Source organism: Marmota flaviventris, chromosome 1 (assembly GCF_047511675.1).
Source record: "Marmota flaviventris isolate mMarFla1 chromosome 1, mMarFla1.hap1, whole genome shotgun sequence".
Lineage (NCBI taxonomy): Eukaryota > Metazoa > Chordata > Mammalia > Rodentia > Sciuridae > Marmota > Marmota flaviventris.
The window spans coordinates 154,259,769-154,279,482 of record NC_092498.1 but is presented as its reverse complement, the minus strand read 5'-3'; positions in this window follow the sequence as shown (position 1 = coordinate 154,279,482).

Below are 19,714 nucleotides of genomic sequence, written 5' to 3'. Positions count from 1 at the left end.
CTAACAGTATGATGAACCCTAACACTAACCCTAACACTAACCCTAAACCCAACACTAACCTTAACACTAACACTAACCCTAATTTTAACCCTAACACAAACCATAACCTTAACCGTGACACTAACCTTTACACTAACCCCAACCCAAATTTTAACACTAACAGTAATCCTAATACTAACCCTCATGTTAATGGTAACCCTAAAAGTAACACTAACCCTAACCCTAAACCTAACACAAACCCAAACCCAAACACTGACACTAAACCTAAACATAAACCTAACCCCAACACTAACTCAAACACTAATCCTAATCTTAAACCTAATATTAACTGTAACCCAAACCCTAACAATAACTCTAATGCTAACAAAAACCTAACACTAACCCTAACACTAACCCTAACCTTAACCCAATCCCTAATGCTAACACTAACGCTAAACCTCTCCCTAACCCTAACACTATTGTTAACCCTAACCCAAACCCTAACTCAAACAGTGACACTAAACCTAAACCTAATTCTAACATGAACCTTAACCCTATTCCTAACCCTAACCCGAACACTAAAACAACCCTAATCCTAACCCTATCACTAATCCTAAACCTAATGCTAACCCTAACACAAACCCCAAACCTAACCCTAACCATAAACCTAACCCACACCCTAACGCAAACACTAACACTAACACTAACCTTAAACTTAAACCCAATCTTACCATAATCTTAACCTAACACTTACCCTAAAGCTAACCCTAACACCAACCCTAAACCTAACACAAACCCTAACCCTAACCCTAACACTAACCCTAACCCTAACCCTAACTCTAACCCTAACTCTAACCCTAACACTAACCCTAACCCTAACCTAAACCTAATCCTTAAACTAACCCAAAACGTTACCCTAACCTGAACACTAAACCTAAACCTAACCCTATCCCTAACCCTAATACTAACCCTAACACTAAACCTAACCCAAATAATAACCATAACCATAACACTAACCCTAACCCTAAATCTAATACTAACTATAACCCTAATCCTAACTGTAACCCTAACCCTATTCCTAACCCTACCATAAAAACTCACCCTAACTCTAACCCTAACCCAAAGTTTAACACTAACACTAACCCTAACTCAAATAAACTTAAAATAAGAATAAACTTAACCCTAAATCTAACCCTTTCCCTAACACTAAATCTAACCATAACTCTAACCCTAACACTTACCATAACCCTAACACAAACCCTAATGCTAACTATAACACTAACCCCAACCTAACCCTAAAACTAACCCTAACCTAACCCTTACCCTAACCCTAATACTAAAACTAACACTAAAACTAAACTTAACTTTAAATCTACCAATAACCCTAACAATAACCACACCCAAAACCTAATCATAAATCTCACCTTAACACAACCTTAAATCTAACCCTAACCCAAACCTAACACTAACCCTAACTCTACCCTGAATCATAAATGTAACCATAATCTTAAATCTAACTATAACCCTCACGCTAACAGAAAGCCTAACACTAACCCTAACCATAACGCTAACCCTAACAGTAATTGTATTCGTAACCCTAACCCTAATCCTTACACTTTCCCTAACCCTAATCCTAAGGCTAACAGTAACCCTAATCCTAACCCTAACACAAACCCTAACCATAACCCAAACCCTAACACTAACCCTAACAATAAACTTAACCCTACCCTAACACTAACACTAACCCTAACACTAATCGTAACCATAACCCTAACACTTACCTTAACCCCAACCCTAACCCTATCAGTAACAGTAACCCAAAACATCCCTAAACTTATCAATAACCCTAACCATAAGGCTAACCCTAACCCTAACCCTAACCCTAACCCTAAATTAACATTAACCCTAACCCTAGCCCTTACCCTAACACTAAACCTAACCCTAAATCTAAGCCTAACACTAAACCTAAACTGAACCCTAACACTAACCGTCACCCTACGCCTAACATTAACCTTAAACCTATCCCTAATTCTAACACTATCCATAACCCTAACACTAACACTAACCCAATCATTAACACTAACCCTAATCCTAAACCAAAACCTAACCCTAACCCTAACACTCACCCTAACCATAACCCTAACACGAAAACTAACCTTAACCCTAAATCTAACCCTAACTCTAACCCTAACAGTAACGCTAAACCTAACCATTACTATGGAAACCCTAACCCTAACTCTAAAACCAACCCTAACTCTAACACTAACCTTAAGCCTAACCCTTACCCTAACACTAACACTATCCCTAACTCTAACCCTAACCCTAATCCGAACTGTAAGCCTAACATTAATACTAAACCTAATACTAACCTTAATACTAAGCCCTAACACTAACACAAACACTAAAACAAAAACCTAACCCTAATGCTATGCCTCACCCTAACACTAACCCTAATCCTAACATTGGCCATAACCCTAACCCTAATGCGAACACTAAATCTCACCCTAACACTAGCCCTAACACTAAACTTAACCCTAACATAAATCTTAAACTTAACCCTAACTGTAACTCTAAAACTAACCCTAACCTGAAATTAAACACTAAGCGCAACACGAAACCTAACCCTAACCGTAACCCTAACACTAACTCTAATCCAAACCATAATTCTAACTCTAACACGAAACCTATGTTTAACCCGAACCATAAAATTAACCCTAACACTAACCATAACCCTAACCCTAACACTAAAACCAACCATAATACTAAACCTAACCCTAACCCAAACAATAAACCTAACTGCAAACCTAAACCTATCACTAATTTTAACCCTAAACAAAACCTTAAACCTTACACTAACACTAGCTCTAACCATAACCCTAAACATAATACTAACACTTACCCTAATTCTACCCCTAACCCTAACACGAACAATAACCCTAACTCTAAAACTCATCATAATCCAAACACTAAACCTAATCCTAACTCTAACTCTATTTATAACCCTAATCTTATCCATAACCCTAACCCTAACCAACCCAAACCCTAACACTAACCCTAACACTAAGACTAACAATAACCCTAAACCTTAACAATAACCCTAACCATAACACTAACACTAACCATAAACCTAACCCTAACACTAATCATAACACTAACCCTCACCCTAACACTAACACTCACCCTAACCCAAATCCTAACACAAACCCTAATTTTAACACTAACATTAACCCTAACCCTAATTCTAACTGTAACCTTAAACCTAACAGTAGCCCTAAACTTAAACCTAACCCTAACCCTAAAACTAACCCTAACCCTAACCCTAATTCTAACACTAATCCTAATCCTAAACCTAATCCTAATCCTAACCCTAACACTAACCTAACACAAAATTTAACACTAACATTAACCCTAATCCTAATCTAATCCTAACTGTAACCCTAACACTAACAATAACTCTAACCCTAATCCTAACTGAAACCCTAAACATAACCCTAACACAAACCCTAACCCTAACCCTTACCTTAACACTCACCTTTACCGTAAACCTAACCCTATCAATATTCTTAACTCTAACCCTAACCATAACACTAACCCTAAACCTACCTCTAATCATAACACTAACTCTAAACCTATCCATAACCCTAACAGTATAATTAAACCAAACCCTAACCCTAAAACAAAAACTAACCCTAACCCTCACCCTAACCCTAACCTTAACCCTAATACTCACCATAACCCTAAGCTTAACAAGAACCCTAAGTCTAAACCTAACACTAATCCTAACCTTTACCTTAACCCTAACACTAACCCTAAACTTAACCCTAATCCTAACACTAAAACAAACCCTAATCCTAACCCTACCCTAACACTAAACCTAACCCTAAATATAAAGGAAAATTTAACAATAACACTAACCCTAACCCTAACGTAATCCTAACCATAACCCTAATGCTAACACTAACCCTAACCCTAATACTAACTCCTATTCTAAACCTAACCCTAAAACTAAACTTAATGTAAGCCTAACCCTAATGCTAACCCATACTCTAAAACTAACCTTAACCATAACCTTAACCCTAACACTAACCTTAAACCTAACCACAATTTTAACTCTAACACTAACCCATAACGATTTCTAATCCTAACATGATACCTAACCTTAACCTTACCCTAATCCTAACTCAAACACTAATTCTTAATATTAACACTAATCCTAGCCATTACACTAACCCTAACTCTTATTCTAAGATGAACCATAACCCTAAGCATAAGCCTAACCTTAACACTAACACTAACCTAACACTAACCCTAACACTGACCCTAACACGAACCCTAACTCTAACGCTAACCCTAGAACTAAACTTAACACTAAACTTAACATTAACCCCAATGCAAACCCTAATGCTAACACTAATCCTAACGTTAACACTGATCCCAACCCTAACCTTTACCCAAACCCTAATCATAACACTAACCCTAACCCTAATCCTAACCCTAAACCTAACACTAAACCTAACCCTAGTCCTAACTCTTACCCTAAACCTAAACCTTACCCTAACCCTAACACTAAACCTAACCATAAAGACAACAGTAAACCTAACACTAACCCTAATCATTACACTTAGCCCGTCCCAAACCCAAACCCTAACCCTAACCCTAACTCTAAGCTTAAACCCAATTCTAACCTTAACACTAACACTAATCCTAACCCTAACCCTAACACTAACACTAACATTAACTCTATCTCGAAACATAAAACAAACCGTAACCCAACCCTAATCCTGACCGTAAACTAACTCTAATCCTCACCCTTACCTAACACTAAACATAACCCTAACACAAACACTAACCCTATCCCTAAACCAAACCCTAACACTCTCCCTAAACCTAACCCTAACCCTAAACTAAATGCTAACCGTAACCCTAACTATAACACTAACTCTAACCATAATCCTAACCCTAACTCTCACACTTAACCTAAACCTAACCCTAACACGAAGCTTAACCCCAAACCCAAACCTAAACCTAAGACTAACCCTAACACTAAACCTAAACTTAACCCTAACCCTAATGCTAAACCTAGCCCTAACCATAAACTCAAAATAACCCTAAGCGTAACCAGACTCTCACCCTAACCCTAACCCTCACCCTAAACCTAACACTAATACTAACCCTAACACTAAACCTAAACCTAAATATAACCCTAACCCAAACACTAAAAGTAACCCTAGTCTTAACCCTAACCCTAACACTAACCCTATCCCTAGCCCTAACACTAAGACTATCCCTAACCTAACTGGAACCTGAACCCTAACACTAACCCTAACATAATCCTATCCCTAACCCTATCTCAAACCCTAACACTAATCTTAACCATAAGCCTAACCATATAACTAACCGTAAACCTAAGACAAACTAACATTAACCGTAACATTAACCCTAACCACAATCCTAACAGTAACCCTAAACCTAACAACACCACTAAGCCTAAACCTCAACCAAACCATAACCCTAACCCTAACACTAACCGTAAACCTAACCCTATCCCTAAACCTAAGAGAAACTCTACCCTAAGCATAACCCTAGCCCTAACACTAACACTAACCCTAACATTAACGCTAACCCTAACCCAAAACATAATCCTAACCCTAACAATAAACCTAAACCTAACCCTCACCATAACCCTGTCCCTAAATATAACACTAAACCTAACCCTCACACTGACACTAACCCTAAACCTCATTATAACCCTAAACCAAACACTAATGCTAACCCTTACTCTAACTCTAACACTAAACCAAACCCTAAACCTAACCTAACACTAACCCTAATCCTAAACCTAACCGAAACCCTAACCCTAACCTTAACCTAACCATAACCATTACCTTAACACTAACACTAAACCTAAGCCTAACCCTAATCCTAACAATAACTTTAACACTAAACCTGACCCTATCCTATCCTAAACTTATCCCTAACTCAAACCCTATCCTAACTGTAAATGTAGACATATATGTAACCCTATTAGTAACCCTAACACAAACCCTAACCTAACCCTAACACTAACCCTAATCCTAATCCTAACACTAACCCTAACCCTAACTTTACACTAACACTAATTCTAACCATAACCCTAAACCTAACCCTAAGCCTTATCCTAACCTTAACCCTACCCCTAGCACTAACTTTAATCCTAACTCTAAAATTAACCCTAATCCTAATCCTAGCTGTAACACAAACCCCAACCCTAACCATCACCCGAAGGTTAACCTAACACTAACCCTAACCCTAAACTAACACTAACTCTAACCCTAAACTTAAATTTATCACTAATCCTAAGCCTAAACCTAACATTAACACTAACTCTACCCTAACCCTAAACCTATCCATAACACAAACCCTAACCCTAACCCTATCACAAACTCTAACTCTTATCGTAACCCTAACACTAACCCTAAACTTAACCCTAACACGAAACTTAACCCTAACCCTTAAAAATAACCCTAACACTAACCCTAACTCTAACCGCAACTCTAACATTTCATTAACCCTAACCTTAACACTAAACCTAAAACTAACTCTAACACTAACCCTAAGTCTAACATGAATTGTTATTCTAAACCTAAACCTAACTCTAACACAATGCCTAACACTGAACCTAACCATAACTCTAAACCTAAGGCTCAACCTAACCCTAACACTAACAATAACCCTAGACCTAACATCATCCTAAACATAACCATAAACCAAACGTTAACTCTAACCCTAATGCTAACACTAAACCTAAACTTATCTATAACCCTAACCCAAACACTAATGCTAAACCTAACTCTAACCCTAACATTACCTGTAATGTAACCCTATCCCTAAACCAAAACCTAACACTAAACCTAACCTTAACTCTAACAGGTACCTTAACCCTAAACGTAATCCTAACCTAACCCTTACCCTAACCTAAACCTAACCCTAACCCTATCCCGAAACTTAACCGTAACCGTTACCCTCACTATAACCATAACCAGAACCCTAACACAAACCTAACCCTAACCATAAAACTAAACCTAACTCTAACCCTAAAATTAACCCTAAAACTAACTCTATCTGTAACTTTAACATGAACCCTAAACCTAACCATACCACTAAGACTAACCCTCACACAAACCGTAATTCTAACCCTAACACGAACCCTAATCCTAACACAAACCCTAATTCTAACCCTAACCCTAACTATAACCCTAACTCTAACTTTAAACCTGAAGCTAACACTAATCCTATCCCTAACAATAACCCTAACCCTAACCCTAAACCTAACCCTCACACTGACCTTAACCCTAAACCTAACACTACACCTAACCCTAAAACTAACACTAAAACTACACCTAAGTATAACCTTAACCCAAACCCTAACGCTAACACAAACACTAACTTTAACCCTAACACTAATCCTAACCCTAACCCAAACCTTAAAGCTAAACCTAACACTAACCCTAACCCTAAACCTAACATGAACCCTAACCCTAACCCTAAGCCTAACCTAACCCTAACCCTAACACTAAATCTAAATCTAACCCTAACCTTAACCCTAACACTAATCTTAACGCTAACCCTAACCCAAACCTACCCTAACACTAACTCTAAACCTAACCCTAATCCAAACCATAACTATAACTCTAAACATAAACCTAATGATAACCCTAACACAAACCCTATCCCTAACCCTACAACTAACCTTAACCCAAACCCTAACACAAACCCTAACCCTAAGTTTACACTAACACGAATTCTAACCATAACCTTAAACCTAATCCTAAACCTTAACCTAACCCTAAACCTAAGCTTCATCCTAACACTTACTTTAACTCTAACCATAACACTAAACCCAACACTAACCCTAACCTTAACACAAACCCTAACTTCAACCATAACCCTAACCTTAACATAAGCCTAAACCTAACCCTAACTTAAAACTATCCCTAACCCTAACCCTTACTGTATCACTAAATCTAACCTTTACCCTAACCGTATCACTAAACCTAACACTAATCCTACAATGAACCCTAACCTTAACCCTTATCCTAACTGTAACTATAACACTAACACTAACACCAACCCTAACCCCAACTTTAACTTTGTCATTAACACTAACCCTTACACTATACCTTACACTAACACTAACTCTAACAATAACTCTAAAACAAACCCTTATTCTAAACCTAACCCTAACCATAACACTAACCTAACACTAACCCTAACCCTAACACTAACCCTAATGTAAACCTAAACATAAACCTAACCCTAACCATAACCCTAACACTATATCTCACCCTAACCCTAACCCCAACCCAAACACTGTTCCTAACCCTAACCCTAACAATAAGCCTAAACCTTACTATAACCCAACCCAAACACTAATGCTCAACCTAACTGTAACCCTAACACTTACGGTAACCCTAACCCTAACCCTAAACAGAAACCTAAACCTAACACTAACACTAACACTAACCCTAACATGGACCGTAACCATAGCCTTAACCCTAAACTAATCCTAACCCTAACCTTTATCCTAACAGTAATCCTAACTCTAACTCTAACCCTAACCCAAACCCTAACCCTATCCTAACCCTAACCCTAACCCTACAACAAACACTAACTCTACCCGGAAACCAAAAACTAACTCTAACCCTAACCATAACCCTAACTCTAACCTGAATCCTAATCTTATCTCTAACCCTAACCTAACCCTAACCCTAATACAAAACCTAATCTTAACCCTAACTCTAACAAAAACCCTAACCCTAACCCTATCCCCAACCCTAACTTTAACTCTTACTTAAACCTAATACTAATTCTAACACCAAACCTAATCCTAACAATAACCATAACACTAACTCTAACACGAAACCTAACTATATCCCTAACCCTAACCCTAAAAAAAGCCTAAACTTAACCTTAACCCTAACACTAACACTAACCGTAACCCTAACAATAACAATAACCCTAAACCTAACCCTAACAATAACACTAAACCTAACCCTAATCATAGCACTAACCCTCACCCTAAATCTAACCAGTACACTAAACCTAACCCTAACCCTAAACAAAACCATAACCATAACCCTAACACTAACCTTACCTAACCCCAACTTTACCTGACCCTAACAGTAATCCTACCCCTAACACTAACCTTAACACGAACCCAAACACTAAAAATACCACTAAACCTAACCCTAAAACAAACCCTAACTCTAAACATAACACTTATCCTTAATCTAACCCTAATCCTAACATTAACACTAATACTAACCTTAACCTTAAACATAACAGAAACCCTAACCTAAAGCATAACCCTGAACCTAACCAAAAACTAACTCTCATACTTACCTAATCCTAATCCTAATTCTAATCCTAACACTAACCCTAACCCTAAACCTAACACTAACCATAAACCCAACCCTAACCCTAAACCAAACATAACACTAACCAAAAACCCTATTCCTAACCTTAACAGGAAACTAAAACCTAACTCTAACACTAAAGCTAACTCTAAAGCTAACCCTAAACCTAACCCTACTACTAACCCTAACCCTAACACTAACACTAACCTTAAACCTACACCTAATTCTAAAACTAAACCTAAACCTAACCCTATCCTTGACACTAATCCTAAACCTATCCTAAACCCTAACGCTTACCCTAACACTAACCCTATCCCTAAACCTAAACCTCACACTTACCTTAACCTTAATGCTAATCCTAACCATAACACTAACCCTAACCCTAACACTTAACCTAAACCTTCCTGTAAATTCAACACTAACCCTAAAACTAAGCTTAAACCTTATGCTAACCCTAACAATAAACTTACACCTAACCCTAAAACTAATACTAACACTAACCCTAACCCTAACCCTAAACGTAACACAAACCCTAACTCTAAAACTAACCATAACCATAACCCTAACCCTGAACATAAATTTAACACTAACCCTAAACCTTACCATAACTGTAACACTTACCCTAACACTAACACTAACCCAAAACCTAACCCTAACACTAACCCTAAACCTAACTATAACCCTATCCATAACACTAACACTAATTCTAACCCTAACAGTAACCCTAAACCTATCCATAACTACCACTAACCCTAATACTAACCCTAAACCTAACACTAACCCTAAACTTACCCAAACACGAAACCTAACCCTAACCCTAACCCTAACACTAACCCTAACCCTTACACTAAACCTAAACCTATCACTAAACTCAACACTAACCCTAAACCTAACACTAACCCTAACCCTAACCGAAACACGAAACATAACTCTAACTCTCACACTAACCCAAACCCTAACCCTAAACCTAACTTTAACACTAACCCTAATCCTAACACTAACACTAACCTAAACCTATCACAAAACCTAACACCAACCCTAACCATATACGTAATCCAAACACTAACCCTAACCCTGAACCTACCCTAACACTATCCCTAACACTAAACCTCACTCTAACCCTCACACTAACCCTAAACCTATACCTATCACTTATCCTATTTTGGACCCTAACCATTACCCTAACACTAACCCTCAACCTTAACCTAAACTTAACACTAACCCTAACCTAAAACTAACACTAATTTTAACCCTAACCTAAACACTAATGTAACACTAACCCTAACGCTATCCCTAACCCTAATCCTAATTTAAACCTAAGCCTCAACCTAATCCTAAACCTAACCCTAACACTAACCATAACAATAACCCTAACCCTAACCCTAAACCTAACACGAACCCTATCCCTAACCCTAAACCTAACCCTAACCCTAACACTAACTCTAACAAGAACCCTATCCCTAAACCTAACCCTAAACCTAACACTAACACTAACCCTAACCATAACACTAACCGTAACCTAACAAAAACCTAACCCTATCCCTAAACCTTATCCTAAAACTATCACTTACACTAATCTGACAGTAATCATAAACCTAAAAAACACCCTAATACTAATCCTAACCCAAACCCTGACCCTAACACTAACTCTCACCTTAACCATAACCATAACAATAACATAACCCTAACCCTAACCCTATAACGAACCCTATCCAAAAGCATAACCCCAACTTTCACCTAACCCTAACCCTTACCTAACCCTAAACCTAACCCTAATCCTAACCCTAACCCTAACAATAATCCTATCACTAAAGCTAACTCTAAACCTAACACTAATGTTAACCCTAACTGTAATCCTAAGCCTAACCATAACCCTCACTGTAACCCTAAGACTAACCTGAACACTAACCCTAAGACTCACTATAACCCTAATCCTAACCATAACCCTAAACGTAACCCTAACACTAAACCTAATGCTAAACCTAAACCCACCACTAACCCTAACCCTAATCCTAGAGCTAAACCTAATCCAAGAGATAACTCTAACCCTAAACCTAAACCTTACCTAAACATAACCCTATCCCTAACAGTAACTGCAACAAAAACCCTAAGCCTAAACCTAACTCAATTTCTAACCCTAACCCTCACACAAACCCTAACCCTAAACTTAACATTAACACTAACTCCAAACCTAACACTAAACCTAAACCTAACTATAACCCTAACCAAACTCTAAAGCGAAACCTAACCCTAACCCCAACACTAACACTAACCCTAACCCTAAACCTAAACCTAATAATAACACTAATGCTAACCCTTACACTGACACGAACCATCACCCTATTGCTAACTTTAACGTAACCCTAACCTAAAGCTAACCATAACTCTAACCCTAACACTAAACCTAATCCTAACCTTAACCCTAACCCTAACTCTAACACTAACCCAACCCTAAACATAAAACTAATCTAACACTAACAATCACCCTAATCCTAACTTGAACCCTCACCCTAAACCTAAACCTAACACTAACCCTAATTCTAACCCTAACATGAACCCAAAACCTAATCCTAACCCAAACCTAACCCTAACACTAAACTTCACAGTAACCCTAACACTAATAGTAACACAAAACATAAACCAAACACTAACCTTAACCTAACCTAACCCCAACCCTAACCTTAACCCTAAAGCTAACCTCACCCTAACATTGACACTAAACCTCACCCTAACCCTAAACATTTACCTAACTCTAACCCTAAGCCTAACGTAACACTAAACCTAACCCTAATTCTAACCCTAACCCTATCCCCAATACTAACCCTTACCCTCACCCTAACACTAAATCTATGCTTAACTTTAACCCTAACCCTAACACTTACCCTAACCCTAATGCTAACCCTAACCCTAGTTCTAAACCTACCACTAACTATAGGTCTAATATAGCCCTAATTTAGCCCTAACCCTAAACCTAACACTATCCCTATCCCTAAGACTAACTCTAACTCTCTCTCTACCCTATCCTTAGTTCTAAACCTATCCCTTTACCTAGCACCAACCCTAGCCCTAACCTTCACCCAAGCTCTAAACCTGGATCTAACCCTAACCTTTATCCTAAAGCTCACACTAACACTAGTTCTAACCCAAATTCTAATTAGAAAATTAGTCCTAACAGTATCCTTGCCCTAAAACAAAATTGAGCCATAACCCTAACCCTAACCCTTAACCTAAACCAAACTCTAACCCTACATCTAGCCCTAATCGGAATCCTAGATCTTTCATTAGCTGTAGCCCTAATGCAAACAAAAATCTTATCCCTATTTTGAGCCCTAAACCTAGATTTAACCCTAACCCTAACCCTAACCCTAACTCTACCTCTAACCCTATCCCTTACCCTAAGTCAAACCCTCACCCTAATGCTACCCTATTTTTAACCATAATCCTTAGCCTGCCTCAAACCTTATCTCTATTACTAGTCCTGACCCTAGCCCTCATTCTAGCTCTAACCCTAACTCTAACCCTGACCCTTATTATGACCTTAACACTAACCCTAGGTCTAAACCTGACACGCTAAAGTGAACCCTAAACCTACCGCTACCGGTAAACCTATACCTAAACCTAACAGTAACACTAGCACTAGACTAAACCTAATCCTAAATAGAGTCATAAATCTAGCCTTAGCCCTAAACAAAAACCTAGCAGTAGCCCTAACAATAACCGTTAACCTAACATAAAGACTAACTCTATCCCTAGACCTAATGCTAGTCCTAAATCTGGCCCTCACCCTAAACTTAACCCTAACCTGACAATGACAGTTACCCTAAAACAAACCCTAGCTCTAAATCTTATCCTAACCAAAAAGCTGACTAGAACACTAGACTTATCCATAAACCTAACCCTAAAACTAGCCATATCCATATCCCTAGCTCTTATATTACCCATAACCTTAATGATAGCCATAAACCTCAAATAAAACCTTGCCCTTATCCTAGCCCTAAACCTAGCCCTTATTGTAATCCTAACCATAAGCCTAGACATAACCCTAACCGTAAACCTCACCCTAATCCTAATTCTAGCTCAAACTCAAACTTAATCTAAACATATCCATAACCCTAACCCTAATATTAACCCTCACTCTAACCCTATCCCTCACGCTAGCCCTAATCCTAGCTCAAACGCTAACACTTACCCCAAACCTAACCCTGACATGAAGCCTAGGCCTAACCCTAACCCTAGTCCTAATTCTAACCTTAACCCTAGCCCTAACCTTAGCTCTAACCCTACCCATTAAACTAAAGATATTCCTAACCCAAATGCTAACACTAGGCATAATGTTAACAATATTGCCCTAGCCCTAAAACACTATTGCTAACACTAACACTATTCATTTCTCTAAACCTAACCTGAACCCTAAACCTAACTCTATCAATTACCCTAACCCAGACCCTAATCCTATCCCTAACGCTAATTCAAGCTTTAACCCTAAATCTTAATCTAAACCAAACCCTACTCGAACCCTTACTCTAATAATACACCTAGCTTTAAACCTGACCCTTAACTTAACCTAAACCTTACACTAGACTTAGCCATAATCTAACCCTAAAACTAACCATAACCATTAAACCAGACCTGACATTAGCCCCAGCATTAATCCTAGCCCTAACTCTAACACAAACACTAGTCCTCATCTTATCCTATACCTAGCATTAATCCTAACTCAAACCTTAACTCTAGCCCTATCTCTAATTTTAACCCTCGCCCTAGACCTGAACTTAGGTATAACCCCATCTTTTCCCCTAACCCTATGACTAACTCTAACCCTAATACTAACCATATCTCTAGCCCTAACCATAGGACTAACCCTAACACTAACCCTAGAACTAATCCTAGCCCTTATTTAGCCCTAACCCTAACTCTATCCCTAACCTTGGCCTAAGACTAACTCTAAATCTCCCCAGCCCTATTTCTAGTTCTAACCATATCCATTACAATATACCTAACACAAGCCCTAACCTTAGCCCTAACCCTAGCCCTAGACCCTACCCTAGATCTAACCATAACTCTACATTTGACCCTAATCCTAAGCCTAATCCTCAACCTACCACTAGACCTAACACTATCCCTAATCCTAAATATACCCATAACCCTAGCCTTATCCCTTAAACAAAACCGAGCCATTATCCTAATCCTAAATATTAACCTAAACCAAACCCTAACACTAAGCCTCGCTATAATCTTCAAGCTCTAATTCATGTCCTAGTCCTAAAATTCACCCTGACCCTGACTTATAATCTAACACTAAACTTAATTCTAAATATCACACTAACCCTAAAGATAACGCAAACACTAGTTCCAGACCAAATACTAACTCCAATCATAACCTTAGTTCTTATAGTAGCCATAGCCCTAACCCAAGCCCTAAATCTAACAGAAAAACTAGCCCTAATCTTAGCCCTAACCCTAGTAGTAAACCAAAACATAAACTTAGCCCTAACCCTAACCCTAACCCTAACCATAGCCCTAACCCTAGCTCTAACTCTATCTATCACTTACCTAAGCCAAACCCTATCCATTATGCTAACCTTAGTCCTAATCTTAATCCATAGCCTAATCCAAACCATAACCCTATTACTAGTCCTAAGTCTAGCCCTCATTCTAGCTCTAACCCTAACTCAAACTCTCAGTCTAAATCTGAACCTATCCCTGAACCAAACCCTAAAACTAGCCCTATGAGTAAACTTATACATAAACCTAACCCTAACACTAGCCCTAACCTAAGCCTATTCCTAAATATAACCATAACTGTAGACATAGACCTAAAAAACCCCTGAGCCCTAGCCCTAACATAATCCTTAACCTAAAGCAAACATTAACCCTATCCCTAGACCTAAATCTAGTCCTAATTCTGCCTTTGACCTTAAACCTAACTCTAACCTAAACACTGACCCTAACACTAACACTAAACCTAGCTCTAAACCTGAACCTATCCCCAAACCTAAAACTAACACTAGACATAGCCATAACTGTAACTCTACATCTAGCTCTAAACAGAACCCTAGAGCTTACATTACACATAGCCTCAACCCTTGGCCTAAATCTAACACAAAACCTAGCCCTAATCTGAGGCCTAAACCTACCCTAAGCATAACCATAATCCTCAATATAGCCCTAACCCTAACCCTTGCCTTACACATAACCCTAGCTCAAAGCCTAATCCTTAGCCTAAACATAACCCTACCCTATTTCTAAAACTAAACCTAAACTTACACCTAATCCTAACCTTAACCCTAGTACTAACAATAGCTCTAATCCTAACATTACCCTAACCCTAACCCTAATAATAACCCTAGCCCTAAATCTAACCCTAGCCCTAACACTAATCATAAACCTAAAACTCGACATAACCCTAAACCTAACCCTTGCCATAAACTTAACTGTAACCCTTACCATAAATCAAAACTAAACCTATACTAAACCTAAATTTAACCATAACCTAAACTTAACCCTAAACCTAATCTTACATCTAATCCAATACATTACTCTAAAACTAACCCTAACCCTAATGAAAACCCTAGCCCTAACCCCAAACCTAACCCTAACCATAACCATAACTCTAACCCAGACATACACTAAACATAACACTCACCCTAGCCCTAACCGTAGCTTAATCCCTAACCCTTACCCTAACACAAAAACTAGCCCTAGCCCTAACCATAACACTACCTCTAGCCCTAACCCTAACACTAAACCTAAGCCTTATCCTAGCCCTAATTTAGCCCTATTCCTAACCCTAACCCTAGAATTAAGACTAACTATAATTCTCACACAACACTTATCCCTACTTCAAACCCTATGCATTACGGTAACCCTAACCCAAGTTCTAACCCTAGTTGTAACCCTTGCACTATCCTTAGCCCTAGTACTAACTCTAGATCGAAACCTATCTCTAAAACTAACCCTAACCCAATGCCTCAGCCTAACCCTGAAACTAGCTCTAACCCTAATGCTAATCCTAAAATTAGCCCCAACCCTAGCCCTAGCCCTAAAACAAAACTGAGCTATACCCCTAACACTAACCCTTACCATAGACCAAACCGTAACCCTACACCAGCCCTAACTCTATCCCTAATTTGAAATCTAACCCTAACTGTAAATATAAACATGACCCTGACTCATATCCAGTAAACCTAGCTCTAAATATCACCCTAACCTTCAACCTAACCCTAACACTAGACCTAGCCCTAAACCTAACCCTAAAACTAACCCTAATTGTAACCCTAGATCTTACAATAGCCGTAACGATAACACTAACCCTAACCCTAATATAAAACTAGCCCTAATCCAAGCCCTAACAAGATCTTTAACCCTAAACCTAACCCTAACCCTGGTACTAACCCTAGCTCTAACCCTATCCCTTACCCTAAGCCAAACCCTCACCCTAATGCTAACCATATTCTTAGCACTAATCTTTAGTCTAACCAAAACACTAAGTCTATAACTAGTCTTAACCCTAGCCTTCATTTTAGATCTAACCCTAATCCAAACCTTAACTCTAGTCCTGACCATTATTCTGACCCTAACACTAATCTTAGGTCTAAATCTAAACCTAATCCTAAACCAAAACCTAACACTAGCCCTACTGGTTACCTTATACCTAAACCTAATGATAATAATAGACCTAGAGCTAAACCTAATCCTAAATCTAGCCATAACTATAGCTCTAGTCCTAAAGACAAAAGAGACGTAGCCTTAACAATAACCCTTAACCTAACCCAAACTCTAACCCTACCTCCAGACCTAACCCTAGTCCTAATTCTGGCTTTAACACTAAACATTACCCTACCCGAACACTGTCCCTGACACTAACACTAACCCTAGCTCTAAACTTCACCCAAACCCTAAAACTAACCCTAAAACTAAACCTAGCCCTAGCATTAATCATAAAACTAGCCCTAATCATTACACTAGTTCTGACATTAGCCATAGCCTTACCCTATCAAAAAAGCTAGCCCAAATCCAAGCCCTACCTTAGCTTTAACACTAAAGATAACCCTAACAATAACCCTAGCCCTAACCATAACCCTAAGACTAACCCTAGACCTAATCCTAACCATAACCCTAGCTCTAACCCTATTCAATATCGTAAGAAAACTATAATCCTTATGCTAATCCTAGGCAGAACCCTAATCCTTTCACTAGCCTTAAACCTGTCGATTAAGCTACACCTAACCTGAACCCTAAACCTAACTGTGTCATTAAACAATCCCTAAACATAAGACTAATTTGAGCCCTAAACCTAAACCTTAACCTAACCCAAACCCTAAACTTGACCCTGACTATAATAATACAAATAGCTCTAAACCTGACCCTAACAAAAAACTTAAACTTTACAATAGACCTAGCCATAAACCTAACCCTAAAACTATCCCTAAGTGTACCCTAGACCTGACATTATCCCTAGCTCTAATCCTAGCCCTAACCCTAATACAAAACTTAGCCCACATCCTATCCATGAATCTCGTCTTAATCATAACCCTAACCCTAACGTTAACCCTAACCTTAACCCTAAATCACACCCTAGTCCTAAAAGTAGTTATATTCCCATCCCTTACCATAAACCTAACACTAATCCTAGCCCTAACCCTAGGCCTAACCCTAACACTAACCCTAGCCCTAATCCTAGCCCTAATTTAGCCCTATCCCTAACCCTAAACCTAGCCCTAAGACTAACTCTAACTCTCACACTAGCCCTATAATTAGTTCTAACACTATCCCTTGCACCTAGCCCTAAACGTAGCCCTATACTAGCCCTGTTCTTAGCCCTATTTCAAAACCTAGATCTCAACCTATCTCTAAATTTAACCCTAACCCTAAGACTAAATCTAACCATAATTCTACTCTTATCCCTAATCCTTAACCTAAGCCTAAATCTCACACTAACACTAGCCCTAACCCTTAGATTAATCTTAAAACTAGCCCTAATCCTACCCCTAGCCCTAAAACAAAACCGAGTCATAGCCCTAACCTTAACCCTTATCCTAAACAAAAACCTAACCCTACACCTAGCCCTAACCTTATCCCTAATTATAGTCTAACCCTAACCCGAAAACTAATCCTGACCCTGACTTTGACCCTAATACTAACCCTGGCTCTAAACATCATCATCACCATAAACCTAACCTTAACACTAGAACTAGACCTCACTCTAACTCTATAACTAGCTGTAATCATAAATCTACTTCATACATTAGTGGTAGCCTTAACCCTAGTCCTAAACTAACACAAAACCTAGCCTTATTCCAAGTCCCAAACCTAGTTTTAATCCTAAATTTAAACCTAACACTAACCCAAACACTAGCTTTAATTCTATACATAACCCTAGCCCTAACCTTAGGGCTAAACCTATCCATTACCCAAACGATAACCCTAACCCTTCGGATAACCCTAGGCCTAACCCTAACCCTATACATTACACTAAACCAACCCTAAACCCTAAACCTAACACTGTCATTACCCTAACCCTAAATCTAACACTAATTCGAGCCCTGCACCTAAACACTAAATAAACCCAAACCCTAATCCTGACCCTGATTATAAAAATAACCCTAGATCTAACCTGACCCTAACCAAAAAACCTAACCCTTACACTGGACAAAGCCATAAAACTAAAACTAAATCTATCCCTAACTGTAACCCTCGACCTGACATTATCCATAGCCCTAATACTATCCCTAACCCTAAAACAAATCCTAGTCCTCATCGTAGCCCTAAACATAGCCTTAATCATAGCCCTAACCCTAGTTCTAACCCTAATACTAAACTTTACATTGCCCTAAACCTAGCTATAACCACATCCTTAGACTAAACTAAACCCTAACTCTAAACCTAACCCTCATAGTAACCCTTGCCTTATTCTTAGCCCTAGAAGTAACCCTAGATCTAAAACTAACTCTAAATCTAACCCTAACTTGATACCTAATCCTAAACCTAAAACTAGCCCTAACATAACCATAGCTGTGATTTAGCCCTATCCTTAAACCTTACCCTACCCTAGTCCTAAGACTAACTCTAACTCTCCCACTAGCACTATCACTGGTTCTAACTCTGTCCCTTACCATAAACCTAACCCTAGGCCTAACCCTATTATTAACCCTTGCCCTATCTTTATTCCTAGCACTAACCTTAGGCAATATGTAACTCTAAATCTAGCCCTAACCCAAAGCTTAAGCCTACCCCTAACACTAACACAAAACACAATAGTAATCCTAAAATGAGCCCTAACCCTAGCACTAGCCCTATAACAAAACTGAGCCATAGCTCTTACCCTAACCATTAACCTA